The sequence below is a fragment of the Pongo abelii genome, chromosome 11, assembly GCF_028885655.2.
Source record: "Pongo abelii isolate AG06213 chromosome 11, NHGRI_mPonAbe1-v2.0_pri, whole genome shotgun sequence".
In the NCBI taxonomy this organism is placed as follows: Eukaryota; Metazoa; Chordata; class Mammalia; order Primates; family Hominidae; genus Pongo; species Pongo abelii.
The window spans coordinates 119960895-119979146 of NC_071996.2; the positions used below are offsets into that span (position 1 = coordinate 119960895).

Sequence of the window (18252 nt, forward strand, 5' to 3'; positions counted from 1 at the left end):
GCCTCAGCAACTGTTTTTGATGCTATGTTCCCTGCATGGTGCTAGTTGCCAAGGATGCAATGATAAATAAGAAAGATTCTTGCCTCAATGGAACATGCTGTCTGGTGAAAGAGGTAGAAGCAAAGCACCAAGTTGGTGTAGTATGGCAAGTGCAGCAAGAGCCATCTGAAAACTTTCTGATATCACATGTTCTGTCCTTTGCCACTAAAAGCTTCATTTTGCCCAGTGCGATGGCTCACTCCTGTAATCCCAGCACTTTGGGAGGCCCAGGCGGGCAGATCACAAGGTCAGGAGATGGAGACCATCCTGGCTAACACAGTGAAACCCCATCTCTACTAAAAATACACAAAATTAGCTGGGCATGCTGGCAGGCGCCTGTAGTCCCAGCAACTCGGGAAGCTGAGGCAGAATGGCGTGAACCCGGGAGGCAGAGCTTGCAGTGAGCCGAGATGGTGCCACTGCACTCCAGCCTGGGCGACAGAGTAAGACTCCATCTCAAAAAAAAAAAAAAAAAAAAAAAAAGCTTCATTTTAGACTGGGCGTGGTGGCTCACGCCTATAGTCCCAGCACTTTGGGAGGCTGAGGAGGGCGGATCGCCTGAGATTGGGAGTTCGAGACCAGCATGGAGAAACCCTGTCTCTACCAAAAATACGAAATTAGCCAGGCGTGATGGCACATGCCTGTAATCCCAGCTACTTGGGAGGCTGAGGCAGGAGAATCTCTTGAACCCTGGAGGCGGAGGTTGCAGTGAGTCGAGATTGCGCCATTGCACTCCAGCCTGGGCAACAAGAGTGAAACTCTGTCTCAAAAGAAAAAGAAGAAAAGAAAAAAGGCTTCAATTCTGACCCTTTCATTGGAATTGGAATGGGGCTGGGAGTGGGAACCGGGGCCATCTTGCTGCCCCCAGGGAGAACAGGTCTGAGGTGGTGCCAAGCAGAGTGAGCAGAACTGAGATGAGCAGAGAAAAGCGGGGCCAGGTGAAAGAATGTCACCGCATCATGCCTCCACTCCATTCCTAAAGTTTTCTGTTTACACGCAAGCCAGTATGTTCCCTCTTGTCTTGGATAAATGCATGTAAACAAACAAATGGGTGAACACAAGTGTTCATGGACACAACACAGGCACCTGCTAAGCAGGCCACCTCGTGTCTGGTGTCCTGGTGTTCTAAAAAGCACCAGCTTCCTTAATCCCCTTGGAGACCCTGTGAGGGTGGGAGGTAACGTGATGGTTAACTGCTGAGAATTCTTAGCCTGCCTACAACGGCCCTGAATCAACAACACAAGAGGCTTCCAGATTAGTGAAAACTTAGACATATAGTGGAGTGTGAGCCAAAGGTAAAAGAAAAGGAGACAAAGAGGCTGCAGAGAGAGACAGGCAGGAACGAGACAGTGTGAGGGAGGTGGGAGGTGGGTGCTGTTTCTAGATTCCTGTGCGGGAAAACTCTGCTGGGAGGCCTGTGATTGCATGGCACTCAAGCATGTGGGTTGCTGCTGGAACTGGGTGCCCCACATCACGTAGGCCCTGTGAGCATTAAAATAACAATCTCCATGATGTGGCACCTGCAGAGAAACATCAAAGGGGTTGAAGCTGTTCAGGCAGGAGAAGGTGAGGCCTCACTGCGAGCCTGAAGCTGTTCCCTGAATGATGACCTGGCAGGTGAGTGTGAATGCCTGTCTTCCAGTCTAAACCGTCAGGGCGGGCCCAAGTCCTACTCATCTCAGTAACCTTCAGAGGATCTGTCACATAGAAAGAGCTGGAATCAAACGTGTTTCATAAATAACAAACTGGAAGAGTGGGCTAAACTTGGGACCCAGGAGCTGGTTCAAACCCTGGTTTGAAGAAGGGAGGTGGGTCCTTGGAGAGATACAAGCCTGCTGGACTGTCCCTTCCACTGAGTAGTGTTGGCAGGGAATAGGGGTTAGCTTCCCTGTCATAGGGTCCTCTTGCCATGCTTCACTGTGCTGCAGGGATGGGGACACACCTGCAAGTTAAAGGGCCATGTTTGGAAAGGAAAGATTGTTAGGAGCCTAGTAGCATCTCGGCCCAGCTTCCCTGCCTTCAAGGACCAACAATGATGAACTCTGTCTTGGAGCTGCTGGGCCCTTTTCATCGCTGTCCAGGCTACAACACTTCCAGATGATTCTCACATTACAGCTTCTCAATGTCTGCCCTCACCCTACACTCGCTCCCCCGCCTACCCACCCCCCACCCAGTTAGCTACTGGATAGCAATTCCAGTGTCTCAGTGGGATTCAGTGGGGTAAGAAGGAATGCATTGCTATCCCATAACTCGAACCTTCTCTTGGCAAAGAGGAAATTCCATCTGCCCCCAAAAGAGTGGGAGAAAAATGACTGCTGGAATAGCAGAGTTGGAAGATTTAAAGGCTTCTTGGGATAAAGACTGAGGTTCTAGCCCTCACCACGTCATTGATTAGTAGGGGGCTCTTGAGCAGTTCAAATCAATTTATTCATTCACATCATTCACATCGATTTATTCATTCACATCATTAGTAGGGGGCTCTTAAGCAGTTCAAGTAATTTAGTCTTTCATTCAACAAGCATTGAGTGATTACTACATGTCAGGCCCCATGCTATGTATCAAGGATGTAAAGCTAGCCAAAGAGCATTTTCTACCTTCACAGACTATATGGGGAGATAGACAGCAGTCAAGACCATTACTTACAGCACAGTGCAGTTAATGGTAGTATGGTAGTGTAACTAGTAGTAGTGGTATGATGGGAGGAACCCAGGATCCATGGAACCCCAGCAGAAGGCCACATTCATGGGCTTGCTCCCTCACCTGTGCATTGAATGTGTGGTGCCACATCATGAAAGGAAGGTAGGGAGGCTTTGGTGTGCCTGTTGTGGTCCCAGGTTGGGCTCCAAAGCAAACACTGAGCAGTGAGTGGTTCTCAAACCCCACTGCACATTCTAATTAGAACCTGGTGGAGAGCTTATTTTAAAAGGTAGATTCCTGGACCTGACTCCAGGAATTCAGATTTATTAGGTTCGGGGTAATCTGCATTTTAAAGAAGTGCCTTGGGCTGATTCTGATGCAGATGATCCATAGACCACACTTTGATAAGGACTGTCTGTAAAGTCCCTGACAACTTGAAGGTACTCCAATTTCTTCAGCTGTAAGTAATTTTCTTTGAGTTAGCAGAAGGAGTGTTCATGATGGAGCCTGGATTTTGGCTTCTTCCCCAAAGTGCAGGCTTCAACTTTTTCTCTGTGCTACCAGCTAAAATAATTGTCTGGCTGTCAGTTTGACAGAAAGCCCACCTATTCATGCAGTTATTCTTGATTCAGATGTTTGGGGAGAAATAGAGTTAAACTACAATATGGAGTCTAAATTGTTTCCTGTTAGAAAAACACCTAAATATCCTAATAGTTAGGAACAAATGCTTGTTCCTTGGTGCTGCAAAGAAATAGCATTTGAACATAAATTTAATTTTCTCAGTAAAGCAATTCTTTACTTCTATAGAAGCGTGCAACTCACAGATGGAGTAATGGTGAGAGCACACCTGCATAAGGGAGGGGAAGGGGTTCTTATTCCTTTTGCAGGTAGCCCATACTGCTGCGTCGTTCCCCTATTGGCTAGGTTTGGACCGTACAGTCTAAACTAATTCCGATTGGCTGTTTTTTTTGTGTGTATGGTTTTGTTTGTTTGTTTGTTTTTGAGACGGAGTCTCGCTCTGTCGCCCAGGCTGGAGTGCAGTGGCGCAATCTCGGCTCACTGCAACCTCTGCCTCCTTGGTTCACGCCATTCTCCTGCCTCAGCCTCCCGAGTAGCTGGGACTACAGGCCACCATGCCCAGCTAATTTTTTGTTATTTTTTAGTAGAGAGAGTAGGAGTATGAGCTGGAGTGGCAGGGTGAGTAGTTTGGCGGGAAGAGTGTTTAAAGAACAGGTGACTCAGAATGGCTCAGGTCAAAGCAGGTGACCAGGGGAACAGATGTGAACTACTAATTAGAACTGGCGAGAAAGTTGTTTACTGAAACTAGAGGCAAGGGGGTGAAGAGAACCAGAAAGTTAAACTTAAAAATGGAGAATCAAAGAATAAGAGAGCTGAACATACTGACATATTGATTCTTTGAAGAAAAACTTGGAGTTCACTGTATCTAACATAGTTAAGGCAATAAAAAGTATGAGTTAAGAGCATGGGCTCTGAGGTCATTTGGCCTAAGCTTCCAATCTGAGCTTATTCCCTTAACAGCCTTAAGACCTTGGGCAGTTACTTTACCTATCTATGCCTCAATTTCCTTATATGAAAACAGGACTGATAGTAATGGCACTTACCTCAAGGGGTGCAACAGGAGTTAAATGGGTTAAGGCATACAATAAGCACTTAGCATGGCGCCTGGTGCTTATAAACAAGAAATACTATCCGTTAGTAACAAAGCTGAGTGCACAAAAATTCCCAGGAGCTAGAAATCAAGAGAAAACTGAAAACTAGAAAAGCGAGCATATTGGCTGTCTCTTACAGTTACCACAGATGAGAGTGGTATTGGTATTCGAGTTGGTCTTATTTGCACAGAGGCTCAGGCTTTAATACTGTTCAGGGACAGGAAACAAATTCTTGAGCCTGTGGGAGGTGGCGTGTTGGCACTGAGATGTCAACCTAAAGCCAGGACCTTGGAAGAACAACGTCCTTTTAAAAATTGCATAAAAAGTCAATCCCTAGCAGAAAGAAATGAGAGGAAAGTATGTTTATCTTGAACTGAGCTTTAGCTCAGGAGGGGGAAATGTCTCCCTTAAGAATTCAGAACCACTGGCATAAGCCTTTCATGGGTTTGGGGTTTAAATAAATAGTTCCTGCACAACCTAGAAACCCCTGGGCTAAGAAATAACATAAAATTTGGTATGGGCCAATTATACTCTGTTAGAAGCAAGCAGTTTGATTACACTGGTTTCTCCAGATTAAAGTCCTGCTGAAGATGAGCTCACAATCTGAAATCATACAACACTGAAGGAAAAAACATAAGCAAAAGTCTGCAGACCCAACAAACAACAGGATTAGACTTTCAAGAGCCTTAGATTATACAACCATCAGAGGAGATAATTAAGTATGTTAAAATGATGAATAAAATAAAGCTTGAAAAACATAAATGAATAAAATCAGGCAGGCTTTAAAAGTAAAACAAATTTTTTACTTTTCTTGGAAATAAGAAAAATATTCATTAAACTTTAAAACTCAATCAACAGATTAAATAGTAGATTAAGCATAGTTGAGAAACAATTAGAAAACTTGGAGCTAAATGTGGGAAAGTATCTGGATGGAGACCGGAGATGAAAACTCTGAAAGAGATATTAGGAGACATGGAGAATAAAATGAGAAAGTCTAACAGATATTTAAGAGGACTTCCAGGAGAGAAAACAGACAGAATGGGGTGAGGCAATGTTTGAAGAGAAGGTGGCTGAGAACCGATGAAAGATAAGAACGTTTAGATTCAGGCTGCGTACGGTGGCTCATATCTGTAATCTCAGCACTATGGGTAGCTATGGCGGGAGGATCGCTTGAGTCTAGGAGCTCCAGACTGCCTGGGCAACAAAAAGAGACCCCCATCTTTTAAAAAATTTTAAAAATTAGCTAGGCATGGTGGAGTGTGCCTGTAGTCCTAGCTACTTGGGATACTGAGGTAGGAGGATCGCTTGAGCTCAGGAGCTGAGGTTGCAGTGAGCTATGATCATGCCACTGCACTCCAGCCTGTGTGATACAGCAAGACTCGTCTCAAAAAAAAAAAAAAAAAATTTTAGATTCAGGAGTCACAATGATGAACCCCAAAATCGATAAATAAAACCAAACGCTTTTTTAGATATACACTTTATAAAGATACACACTGTATACACTTTATAAAAGAAACCAGAGAGAACAGACTGAGCTCTACTACAGTGGAGCATGCTAAGGGAGAAGGCATGGAGATCACATGCATGGGAGTGTTCCCAGGATCTGTGACCCAGGCGTGGAGCCTGCATAATGACAAACCTGTGGCCGATTGAATGCGACACAGGTAGGGGCTCAGGCAGAGGCTGAGATCAAGGATGACTTTCAAAGCAGATGGAGGATTTGGACTTGGTACAGAAAACTTCAAGGACCTCTTGCATTGTTACAAGGATCCAATGAGACAAGATAAATAGGCTTGTTAACTAAAAAGCAATTTTCAAAGGATGATTTTGCAGTGACTATGGTGTGGAAATGAAGCTATTCTGAGACTCTTTGTTTTCAACTTCAAACTGCTATTTTTTTGTGTGTTTTGTTTGTTCTTTCCTTTCTTGACCTCTCTTTAATAGCACAGAGAGGTTTTGCAACAATCTGAGGTGTTTGAGAAAAGTGTTAAATTAGTTTGTGCAAATGCTTGCTATTTCACTGCAGATTAACCAGCCTGTGTGCAATGTGGACATATATTCTGGAAATGGCATAAATTATCCCACTTCGTTTGCCCTCTCTGTTGCTTGGTCAGACTGATCCTACTTGGGAAAACTTCAGATTGGGCCAAACAGGGGTATTCTTTGGGCTGAGAGAATGTCCCTGAAAACTCCGATTTTATATACAGGTTGGTATTTTTATGTATTCTCCGTTTTTCTGAGCCGTTGTTGACAAATGGAAAGTTGAAAAACGTTTGCCCAAGAAGTCCCAATAAAGCGTCATACACAGCCTGCCAAGAAATGTGAGTGAATTAGCAAAGGCTGGCCCGGGGAAATGAGGAGATGGGCTGGGTACCATCCAATTCACCCCACCGCCCACCAAGAAGCTTTGATCTCATTGGCCTGTGACATGAGGACACATCTGGCTCAGGGAGATTCAGAGAGAGCTTGTTATTGCAATACATTTTTTTATTGAGTGATGACGATGTGACAGTCACTGTACTCAGTGCACTGGGGACACTACAGTAATCCTGCTCTCTGGAGCTTAGAATCTAGTGCAAGATGCAGATAAGTAATTATGATACAGCTCTGAAAGTATTATGTAATGGCACTTATAAACATAGCAATGGGGAGAAGTAATATCTGAGGCTTGTGAAGAATAAAGTAAGAGTTGCTGAGAAAAGGATATTCAAAGAAGTGTACATTGTTCAATTTTTATGGAGCACCAAAATGAGAGGTGAACCATGAGAAATGTTGCCGGAAAGTCAGGCAGGAGCCAGACCAGAAGGAATCCTGTAAGCCATGCAGAATAAGCCTTGATCTCGAGGACTTTGGGGGCATTGAAAAGTTTTATGCAGGAAAGTAACCTGATTAGATTTTCTTTTTAGAAAACTCACTCCGGCTGTTGTCTGGGGATTCCATTAGAGGAGAGAAACAGGAGGCAGGGAAATCCATCGTACGGCTTTTGCAGCAGTTGCAGGCAGAACCAGGTGGCAGGGGTGAAGTGGAAAGTGGGAAAATTAAAGAGGTGCTTCCGCAGGGGAATTGGTAGGAGTTGGTGATTGAATGTGGACTTTGAGAGAGAGTGAGGACTCAGGATCATGTTCAGGGTCCTGGTTTGACCATTAGGCAGATGATAGGAAGAAGTTCTCTCCTCCTATGTCAAGAGAGAGCTGTAACCTGCAGTGGAGCAGAACAGATAAAGTTTAAGGAAACTTAGGGCCAGCTCCACAGCTTTGCAACCTGTGCTGTCTAACGGGGACTGCGTTCAGAAGGGCCCAGCGCATGCTTTGCAGGCCATCTTGAAATCTGTAATACATTTATCTTTGAATGTGTGTTTTGTAAACGAAGAGTGGTAGAACAATGGGGCTTGGTCATGAGCAGAGGAGGCATTTGCGATGTGTGTGTCCTCCATTCCTTGCTGCCCCATTCAGATAGAGCATTTGGGATGCCCTGTGAACACCCAATTCCAGCGGACATACCACTCATGGTGGCTCAGAGAGACTCAAGCAGGTATAAGATAAGCATGGTCTGGAAGCTGATGGCTTTCAGTCTCACTGAACAGAGAGATTTCCTACTCCTGTTCCCTATTAACGTGACTATGACTGAGTAAGTGGGTGCTGACTGCGCTGCAAGGCTGTGCTTTCCATTCAAATAAGAGCTTGTTTCAAATGCAGAAAGAAGGCAATGGTGATCTTCTTAAGAACAGAATGACCAAGGAAGCTTCCTTAGTCCTGTTACTTCCCTGTGTCAGCCAACCACTTTTGCTGAAACTGATGATATAGAAGGAAAGAAAAACACAGGGCAATGTGTAGTTTCTTGTCCTCTGAGTCCTTCCTTCCTTCTCATTAAATTGAAGGTAGAATTTGAAATAAAATATGGAATTTTAAGAAACAGAAAAAATAAATGGAAAGTAGAGAACATTGGTAGAATGCACATTTACCAAAAACACTTGTCTGTGCAGCGTTTCTACTTTTCTGGCAAGAATGAAATACCTATGCATGTATGAGCTAAAAATACGAATGGTGTAATTTCAGTGATTCTTTTTTTTCTTTTTTTTTTTTTCAGAGACAGGGTCTTGCTTTGTTGTCCAGGCTGGAGTGTAGTGGTGCAATCATAGCTCACTGAAACCTTGAACCCCTGGGCTCAAGTGAACCTTCTCCCTTAGCCTCCCAAGTAGCTAGGACTACATCTGCATGCCACCACCACCTCCGGCTATTTTTTTTTTTTTTTGGGTAGAGATGGGGTCTTGCTATGTTGCCCAGGCTGGTCTCGAATTCCTGTACTCAAGCAATTCTCCTGCCTTGGCCCCCAAAGTGCTGGGATCATAGCACAGTACCCAGCCTTGAGTTAATGTTCTTATGTTTGTATTTCACAATATAAACAGCAAAATTGATGCTAATAATTTAGTTTTAATTTTTCTTTACTTAGAAGGCCACTTAATGACGTTTTTAGCAAATAAAAACACTATGACAGGCCTGGCATGGTGGCTCATGCCAGTAATCCCAGCACTTTGGGAGGCCGAGGCAGGTGGATCACTTGAGGCCAGGATTTCAAAACAAGCCCAGGAAACATGGTGAAATGCTATCTCTACTGAAAATACAAAAATTAGCCAGGTGTGGTGATGCACATCTATAATCCCAGCTACTCAGGAGGCTGAGGCACAAGAATCGCTGAGCCCAGGAGGCAGAGGTTGCAGTGAGCCGAGATCATGCCACTGCACTGTCACCTGGGCAACAGAGCAAGACTGTGTTTTAAGACAGACAGACAGACAAACAAACAAACAAACCCACTATGACAGTGAGAATGCAAAATGGTACAACTACTTTGGAAGACAGTTTGGCAGTTTCTTACAAAGCTAAACATAGTCTTAACACATGATCCAGCGATCACACTCCTAGGTATTTACCTAAATTAGTAGAAAACTTATGTCCACACAAACATGTGCTATAAACATGAATGTTTATAGCAGCTTTATTCATTATTGCCAGAATTTAGAAGTAACCAAGATGACCTTCAACATCTATTTGTGAATGAATAAACAAACTGTGGTATATCCATACAATGGAATATTATTCAGTGATAAAAAGAAGTGAGCTATCAAAACAATGAAAATATAGGGAGGAAACTTACATGCGTATTGCTTAGTGAAAGAAACCAATCTGAAATCTGTATGATTCCAATTTGATGACATTCTGGAAAAGGCAAAACCACAGAGTAAGTTATAAGATCAGTGGTTTCCAGGAGCCTGGGAGTAGAGGAAGAAGAGAGAAACAGATAGGTGGAGCATGGGAGGTTTGTAGGGCAGTGAAATCATTCTGTAAAATGATGGGCACATGACGTTATGTGTTTGTCAAAACCTGTACAATGTACAGCACAAAGAGTGAACCCTGACTCAGCGGACAAGGAACTCTGCATTTTCTGCCCAATGCCGAATGGTACAGCCACTTTGGAAGACAGTGCAAACAATGTAAATTGTGAACTTTGTTAAAAATAGTGTGTCAATATTGGCTCACTCATGGTAGCGAATGTGCCACGTAGCGAATGTGCCACGTAGCGAATGTGCCACGTAGCGAATGTGCCACGTAGCGAATGTACCACACCAATACAAAAAAGGAGGGAGGTATATGGGAGCGCTCTGTATTTTCTGCTCAATTTTTCTGTAAAAAAGAGTCTATTAATTTTTTTAAAAAAGGGAAAAGGAACCTTTGTCACATAGTGTATTGACTTTTGGGAGTGACTAAGAGGCTGATGGTGGTGAAAGTGACAGCCATTCTAGAAAGTCCTCGGAGTGACTCACGGGGCTTTTTCCTGGGCTTTAGCCCCCTTCTTTGTCAACAGGGAGTGGAGTTTCAAGGCCTCAGTTGCACGCCGGCTTCTCCTTTGGGCACTGCCCAAACTTCAGGTGGTCTTTGTCAGAACTGGTGCTCAGGTGTGCTTTGTCACGAGCAGGGGCTCAGCCCCTCCTCTCTCCCCTACCTTGCCCCATTTCAGAATTTGGGAATCATGATTTCCTTCCATATCTATAAGAGATGGGGAGTGACATTTTTCCCTGGACAATAAATAATTGTCAGCATTATCACAAAGGAGAATTTAGTACCGTCTCTGCCACTCACTGGGTGACTTTGACCAAGTTGCTTCAGCTCTCTGGGACTCATTTGACCTATGTGTAAGTGTAAGTGATGTGGAGGGAGATAAATTAGGTGATTTTCCAAGAAAAGAATCTTAATATGTAAAAAGATATAGGTGGGACTGCTCTGGTTGAAGGCAGAGAAAGTAGAGAGAGAGGCAACCTGGAGTCCCGACCCACCACTCACCTGTCCTCTTGACCCACTGATGCCCTTGAGCTCCAGAATTTCTAGAACCCCAGGGTAGCATGGAGCACAGTTTGAGAACTCCTGATCCACCCACCTCATTTTATAAACAGAAGGGCAAAGGACTTGCTCAAGGTTGGACGAGGAGATAGTGCTCAGGATGGAATTAAGACCCAGGTTTCTGGACATCTAGTTCCGTACTCTTTCCCCTCACTGTTTTGCCCCAGTCCTGTTGTGGCCACTTTTTGTTTATTGAGTAGGAAACACCCTCCAAGCCCAAACATGAGCTCTGCCCTCTGGGAATGGAAACAGCAGCCCACACACAAATCGTTGCCACTGCCCATGTACCCACCCAGGGTGCCAGCAATACAATCCTGACTCTTACAGATAATGTGCGTTTATAACCTGCTATGAGATTCCTCAGGTTCCTAGGCCTCTGAGATCATTCTGTCAGGGATTTGGATGAACCATTGGCTTAGAGTTTTAAGCAGCTTTAGCAATTGTCCTCTGTGCCCATACAGCACTTAGTTATGCACAGTCCTGTATTCTTATAGCCTCATCCTTTTGGAGTATTGGTCTTAGCTCTTCAACTGGATGCTCTACTCTGTAAGAACACAGTTCCCCTATGCCTAATTTTGTGTTCTGTACACAGTGGGTGCTTAGTTAAAAGTGCTTAATCATGCTTCTTTTCAAGGTCATTCCACCCATTCCTGCTCATAAAGTGGGTAGGGGAGCCACATCAAAGAGAGTTCCAGAGGCAGGCCAGCTTTTGACCTATCAGAAAGGGCAGTGCACCACCTCGCCCAGCATGGAAAAAGTGAGAAGGAACTAGGCTGGCGGCCAATGAGGGTGTACTACAAATAGCCGCTACAAGTTTGGAACATTTCCTGTGCTGAACCCTGCAGATGTGTGATCTCCGGGAATGCTAAAAACAAACTTGGATGGACTTATTCCTACTCATGGTACAGATGAGGGAACTGAGATGTAGAGAAGGGAAGTAACTTGGAAAAGGCTTTAGAACTATGATTAGAACCCAGGTCTAGCTGATGCCAAAGTGCAAGTTCATAATCTCCATATCAGGATGACCAAGGGCACTATAATTGGGGTTTTAAAAGTCCTAGGGTCACATAAAGAGCTTGCATATCACATTTTTTGATAGCCCTCTGCCCGGTCTTTAACCTTCAGCCCAACTTGCTTTCTCTCCCCCTCCTGCAGCCTCCTAAAGAGTTTAGGACACTGGGCCGGGTGCGGAGGCTCACGCCTACAATGCCAGCATTTTGGGAAGCCGAGGCGGGTGGATCATCTGAGGTCGGGAGTTCAAGACCTGACCAACATGGAGAAACCCCATCTCTACTAAAAATACAAAATTAGCTGGGCATGGTAGTGCATCCCTGTAATCCCAGCGACTCAGGAGGTTGAGGCATGAGAATCACTTGAACCCGGAGGCAGCAGTTGCGGTGAGCCAATATCATGCCATTGCACTCCAGCCTGGGCAACAAGAGCAAAACTCTGTCTCAAAAAAAAAAAAAAAAAAAGAATTTAGGACAACGAATGAAAGGGCTAGAGAATGTAGAGCCAGTGAGTTTATAAACCAGGCATGTCAACATGGCCCAGAGACCTCCAGGGGTGGGGAAAGAGGGTGCTAGATGAGACATGAACACAGGCAGAGATGGGGTAATGAATACAGAAAATCTGCATAGTTTATCCCGGGGGCCTGTAAATCTGGAACACTGTGGTCTAACTGAGCAGTCCCGCTAATGCAGACATGATGAGTAAAAGCTTCTGTCAAAGTCCACTCAGGACTCTGAGAGTGTAGCAGGATGGTTACTCAGGCATCTCGGAGTAGGACAGACCTGGATTTCATTCTCAGACCCAGATCTGTCACTTATTAGCTGAGGGGCTTGGGGCAAATTACTTAAGCCTTTAAACTTCACTTTGCCATCTGTATTATGGAAATAATAATACCAACCTCAGAAGGCTGCAAATATTAAGTAAGATTCTTATTGGGTGCTTAGCATTATATCTGGCATATTGTAAGCATTCAAGAAATAGTTACTATTATTGTGATTATTATTAATGTTATTCAGGTTCAGTTTCTTATCAAGTAGGTATATATTTTTTTGATGGCCAAAGGGTTTGATAGCTCCTGTTAGGGACCCCAGTCAGTCTTACACTTAGGGACTCCAGTGCAGCAATTAACTCTTGCTCTCTGACCCACAGTCTCTGCAGTGTTTGTGTGTCTGGAATGGTGGAAAGAAAACCGTGTAGGTTCCGTCCAAAGATAGATAGGGTGGTAGCTCAGAAGAAAAATTACACAGATCCCAGAACCTCTAACTTTCTTGAAAACTATTGAAACTTCCAGAATACCCAAAATCATGAAACCAGTTTTAAAGTTCTTGCAAGTCTGCAGGCAACCACAGACTCAAAATATTTGGGCTAGACTCTTCTATGGAAACAGAAATCATCTGGCCCAATCTCTTCTTTTTACAGATCAAAGCACCAAGTCCTGGAGAGAGGGTGAAATTTTGACTAGACCTACAGATTATTAGAATTGCAAGGCAAACAGTACCACAAAGGACTGAGAATGAGACCCAGCCAAAAGTTTCTGTGGATCTGGTGGCCTCCAATCCACACCATTTCCTGACGACTCCAGTGCACGATGGTTGTTCCCACCGCTGGGCGACTAGTGTGGCAGGCTCCTGCTGTGTTGCCCCATTGCTCCTACGACTGATTGGCTTGTGACCTGCTGAACCCAAGGGATAGTGAGTTCTTTGAGGGTAGGGGACACTTTAGCAATTAGAATCCTAAAATCACAAACATGTTTTAGCCGGAAGGAACCTTAGAAACGCCATTCTCCCATCCCTTTATTCTACAAATGGGAAGACATAGGCTCACATAGGGAAGGATCACATTTATGGTCACCAGTTTCATGGTGGCAGAGCCAACTCCAGAGCCTCGAATCCTCTGACCATTTCACCAAACTGTGTAGTTGCACTGCACACTCGGTAGAGCCTCAATATGCTGATGACTCATCCATTTTTACCCCTAGATCTGTCCTCTACCCAGAATTCCTGACTTGCAAATCCTACTTCCTATTCAACATCTCAACTTGGATAAGTAACAAACATCCCCACATGTCCAAAATGGGGCTCAGAGAAGATTGGGCATGTGGGAGTGTGCATGTGTGGTGTCAGGAGGTGGGAATAAGCACTCATCACACATTAGCTTCTTGTTGGCTAGAAACACTGTCTAGCTAATACCAGTGGTGCTAATAGATTACATAGGGCATAGGGCAAAAGAAGGGTTGTGTGCTCTCTGTAGCAAATGCCAGAGAGTAGCGTTATCATACTGGGGAAGTTTCAGAGCCAGCCCTTCCTCTTGCCCACACATACAGCTGGCATGCACTAGCATAAGGAGGAACACATTGCGATGTCCACAGAGTCACACGCACACACATACACACTCTCAATGTTGAAAACTGTTGTAATTCTTGTATTATTGGTAGATTGAAACTACCATGTTCAATTCCACATAATATTAAAAAACTACTTTAATCTGAAAATGTATTAAACCAGCTGTTATCTGTTATCACCTGTTCACTCCTGAAAACTTTTTTTTTTTTTTTTTTTTGAGACAGAGTCTCACTCTGTCGCCCAGGCTGGAGTGCAGTGGTGCGTTCTTGGCTCACTGCAACCTCCACCACCTGGGTTCAAGCAATTCTCCTGCCTCAGCCTCCTGAGTAGCTAGGACTACAGGTGCATGCCACCACGCCTGGCTAATTTTTGTATTTTTAGTAGAGACGGGGTTTCACCGTGTTAGCCAGGATGATCTCGAACTCCTGACCTCGTGATCCGCCCGCCTTGGCCTCCCAAATTGCTAGGATTAAAGGCGTGAGCCACCGCGCCCAGCCCACAAAAATTTTATTATGGCTTCTATAGTGCTATTTCTTACAATTCTGATTTTCTTTTTTCAGGATTCTACCCTGTTTGAATTGCCTTTATGAAAAAAACTGCAAAATGCAGCCCCAAGGGAGAGAATAATATAACTCATTATATAAGATTGATCAGAGATTAAATGAATACCTACCAAATACCGATGTCTTCATTGATGCTAAGCTTCTCCCTCTTGCAAAGATAATCAACAAATTCAATTGCTTCCTAAGTTGATGGCAGTGGAACAGTGCGAGCCCTCCAATTTGCTGTGGCAGGAAATAATACATGTGGTGTCCTCAACCACCACTCTGATTTGTTCAGATGGCAACTCAACAGGAAGGGCCTCTCAAGGTGCAGTCCTTTCATCTTTAAGACGAGAGATTGTGTTTCTCATAAGATAATCTTGCTTTCTCCGATTTCTGCAGTAGAATGTTTTATGTGCTGTGGAAAAAGAATAATACAATCAGGAATATATCAAGGTCATATCAAGACATACCAAGGTCATCCACACAGGCCCTCTTACCTTCAGTGGACTGGAGATGGACCGTCAGTAGATGAACTCCTCAGAAAGTCTTCATAGACTCTATTCTGTTTCCTTTTGTGGGTCCTTAGGAAATAGAGAGTGCTAGAATAACTACATTCTAAACGTCATAGAATAGAGATTAGGGATAAAACAGAGAAGGAAAAGAAGGGAAGCAGAAAAAGACCAAGGTACAAGTGATATCTTAGTAACAAGCAGATCACACATGTCACTATTCAGTATCTACAATCCTTCCTTCCTTCCTTCCTTCCTTCTTCCTTCCTTCCTTTCTCTCTCTCTCTCTTTCTTTCTTTCTTTCGACAGGGTCTTACTCTATTGCTCAGGCTGGAGTGAAGTGGCATGACTATGGCTTACTGCAGCCTCAACCTCTGGGCTCAAGTGGGTTCAAATGATATTTCCACTTCACCCTCCCAAATAGCTGGACTGCAGGAGTGACTCACCATGCCTGGTCATTTTTCTTTTGTTGACCATGTGGTCAAGAAAGGCATCCTCCTTCTTGAAGACGTCTTCCTTAGCAGCCTAGACAAACCAAAATTTTTCCTGAGATGAAAGTTCTGTTTTTCTCAGGAGACACACCCCAACACACACACTAGAGGCTGAAGGTGACTTTGCTCACGCCTTTATTGTATCCCCACAGGTCCCAGCCCCAAGGATGGAAGAGAGCAAATGAATGTAGACATTTCCCCTTGGATAGAAAAAAAAAGAGAAAAAAGGCTGAAAGTTTGTTCTAGTTTGAGAGAAAAAGAATTAACAGTAGGGGAAAGGAGAGGGTTTTGCTGGGATGTGGTGAACATGCAGAAGGTTGTTTATAAGGTGTTCCTTAAAAACGATCTTTCAACAAGCTGCTCATCTATCTATTGCTGTGTAACAAGACACTTCAAAACTTAGCGGCATCAAACAAGCACGATTTATTAGTTTTCCCAGTTCTGTGGGTTTACTGGGCAGGTCTTCTGTTGGCCTCACGGGGCTCCCTGTCCAGCTGCATGCAGCAGGTGGGTTTGTGCAGCCGGCTGGGCCTCTTGTCTCCTTTATCCTGAGGGAGGCTAGACCTCACCTCTAAACATGGCAATGACAGTGTCCCAAGAGAGTGAAAGTAACATCTGAAATGCAAGATCCCTTAAAAGCCAGTTCAGAGATTCACACTGGGACATTTCCACCATATTCTATTGATCAAAGCCAGTTACAAGGGCAACCCATGTCCAAGGGATGGAAAAATGGATTCCATCTCTCAGTACATGCCCCTGTAAAGTGACAGAGTGAAGAGAGGAGGGCACAGGGGAAGCATGACTCATCAGTGGCCATTATCTTAACAACATATCACATGAGGCAGTTGTCAGATATTAGAATGTTGGAACCAAAAGGGACCAACCAGGACAGGAACCCAGGACTCTTGATTTCCAGTCCAAGCCTCTTCCTACTGAGCCGGTTATTTCAAGCAATACTTAGCTCTCTCTCAACTGCCGGGAGATTCAAGCACATCATACTGCTAGATGTGGCTTCCAGCACCAGCTCAGTCAAATGTGGAGAACCACCTTCTGCCCTAAGCAAGCCTGGCTTCTTCCCACCCTTCCCCATGCTTCCCATACCATTTTTATACATTCCATAGACTCAAAACATTCTCCGTAAATTTTAACAAGCTGATGAGGAATTTCTACAGTGAAACTCTTTTTCCTTTTGCAGCAAAATGGAATAACAGCAAACAACATTGGAGGAGGACTTGTCTGGGAGAGCAGCCATTTTAAAGAAGAGCACATTAAGTCACAAACAGTCGCAGCTGATCTACTTTGCAGCGTCGCCATACATGCCTAACTAAATATTGAAATCCCAGGAAAAACTCACTGTGCATCATGTTCCAGAAACCAGCTTTGCAAACAGTCTTTTCAGATGTGTACATTTTGCGTATTTGAGACATATAATATATATATTTTCCTCCAAGCTCACCCAACCTTTACTCCTATATTTAATTCAGCTGCACTGCCATAAAAGCATTTCTATAAAGTACTTAATTTCAGGTGAGGCAGGGCAAAGAGAAGCCCCCAGGCTCAGGCTCTCCCTCTAGGAGAGTAGTTTTCTACTGGGGATGATTTTGTCTCCCCACCCCCACCCCCCATCTTTGGGGACATTTGTCAATGTCTGCAGCACTTTTTATTGTCATGGAGGAGAGGTACTACAGGCATCCAGTGGGTAGAGGTCAGTGATGCTGCCAAACATCCTACAATGCACGGGACAGCCCCCAAAAGGAAGAATGATCTAGCCCAAAATGTCACTAGTGCCGCTGTTGAGAAACTTGCTCTAGGAGCTTGTAATGATGACATCGGGGCTGGCCTGTTTTATGTTCAATGAAAACGTGGTTGCAGATCTCTATTTAAATCATCATTTGGGCTGGGTGCAGGGGCTCACGCCTGTAATCCCAACATTTTGGGAGGCCAGGGCGGGTGGATTCCCTGAGCTTAGGAGTTTGAGATCAGCCTTGGCAATATGGCGAAACCCCATTTCTACAAAAAATACAAAAATTATCCAGGCATGGTGGTACATGCCTGTGGTCCCAGCTACTCAGGAGGCTGAGGTCGGAGGACAGCTTGAGTCCAGGAGGTTGATGTTGCAGTGAGCTGAGATTGTGCCACTGCATTCCAGCCTGAGCAACAGAGCGAGATCCTGTCTAAAAACATTCTATTCAAGTGTGTTTTAAACTATAGAGAAGAAAAAGGACATGGTAGCACATTTTTGGCAGGGTTTAAGTCACGAAATACACAGTTTAGAGAAGAGATTATTTTCCATAGTGATTAGGCATTCATCACAAAGGAGGGACAGCTGACTATGTTAAAATATAATTGCCAGGTAAATATTTTCTTGACTACAAAGTGATGTTATAGGGTATTACTCAGAGAGGGAGGCGTTCCAATTAGCCGCTAATTTTTCTTCATTTTTCCAGTTCTGATCTGGAGACAGATGCAGCTGTCACTGATGTAGAGCCAAGGTTTTCAGGACCTTTCCTTGTCACTAATAGGAAACTACCCTCTTCCCCCAAAGGGCCGAGACTGGCAGGTACAGTGAGCCCAGACAAGATTGGAACTTGTCAATTTCTCATGTATGTAGTTCTG

At 44.3% G+C, this 18252-nt stretch overlaps 1 long non-coding RNA gene across 1 annotated transcript; it reads left to right on the forward strand.

Annotated features, from left to right (window-relative positions):
• The first annotated feature begins 507 nt into the window (after positions 1–507).
• LOC129057887 (uncharacterized) lies at positions 508–14997 on the forward strand. Its single transcript, XR_008522665.2, has 4 exons — positions 508–1043; positions 1566–1656; positions 13169–13455; positions 14652–14997. It is a non-coding gene; the product is annotated as an uncharacterized LOC129057887 (long non-coding RNA).
• Positions 14998–18252: the final 3255 nt, after the last annotated feature.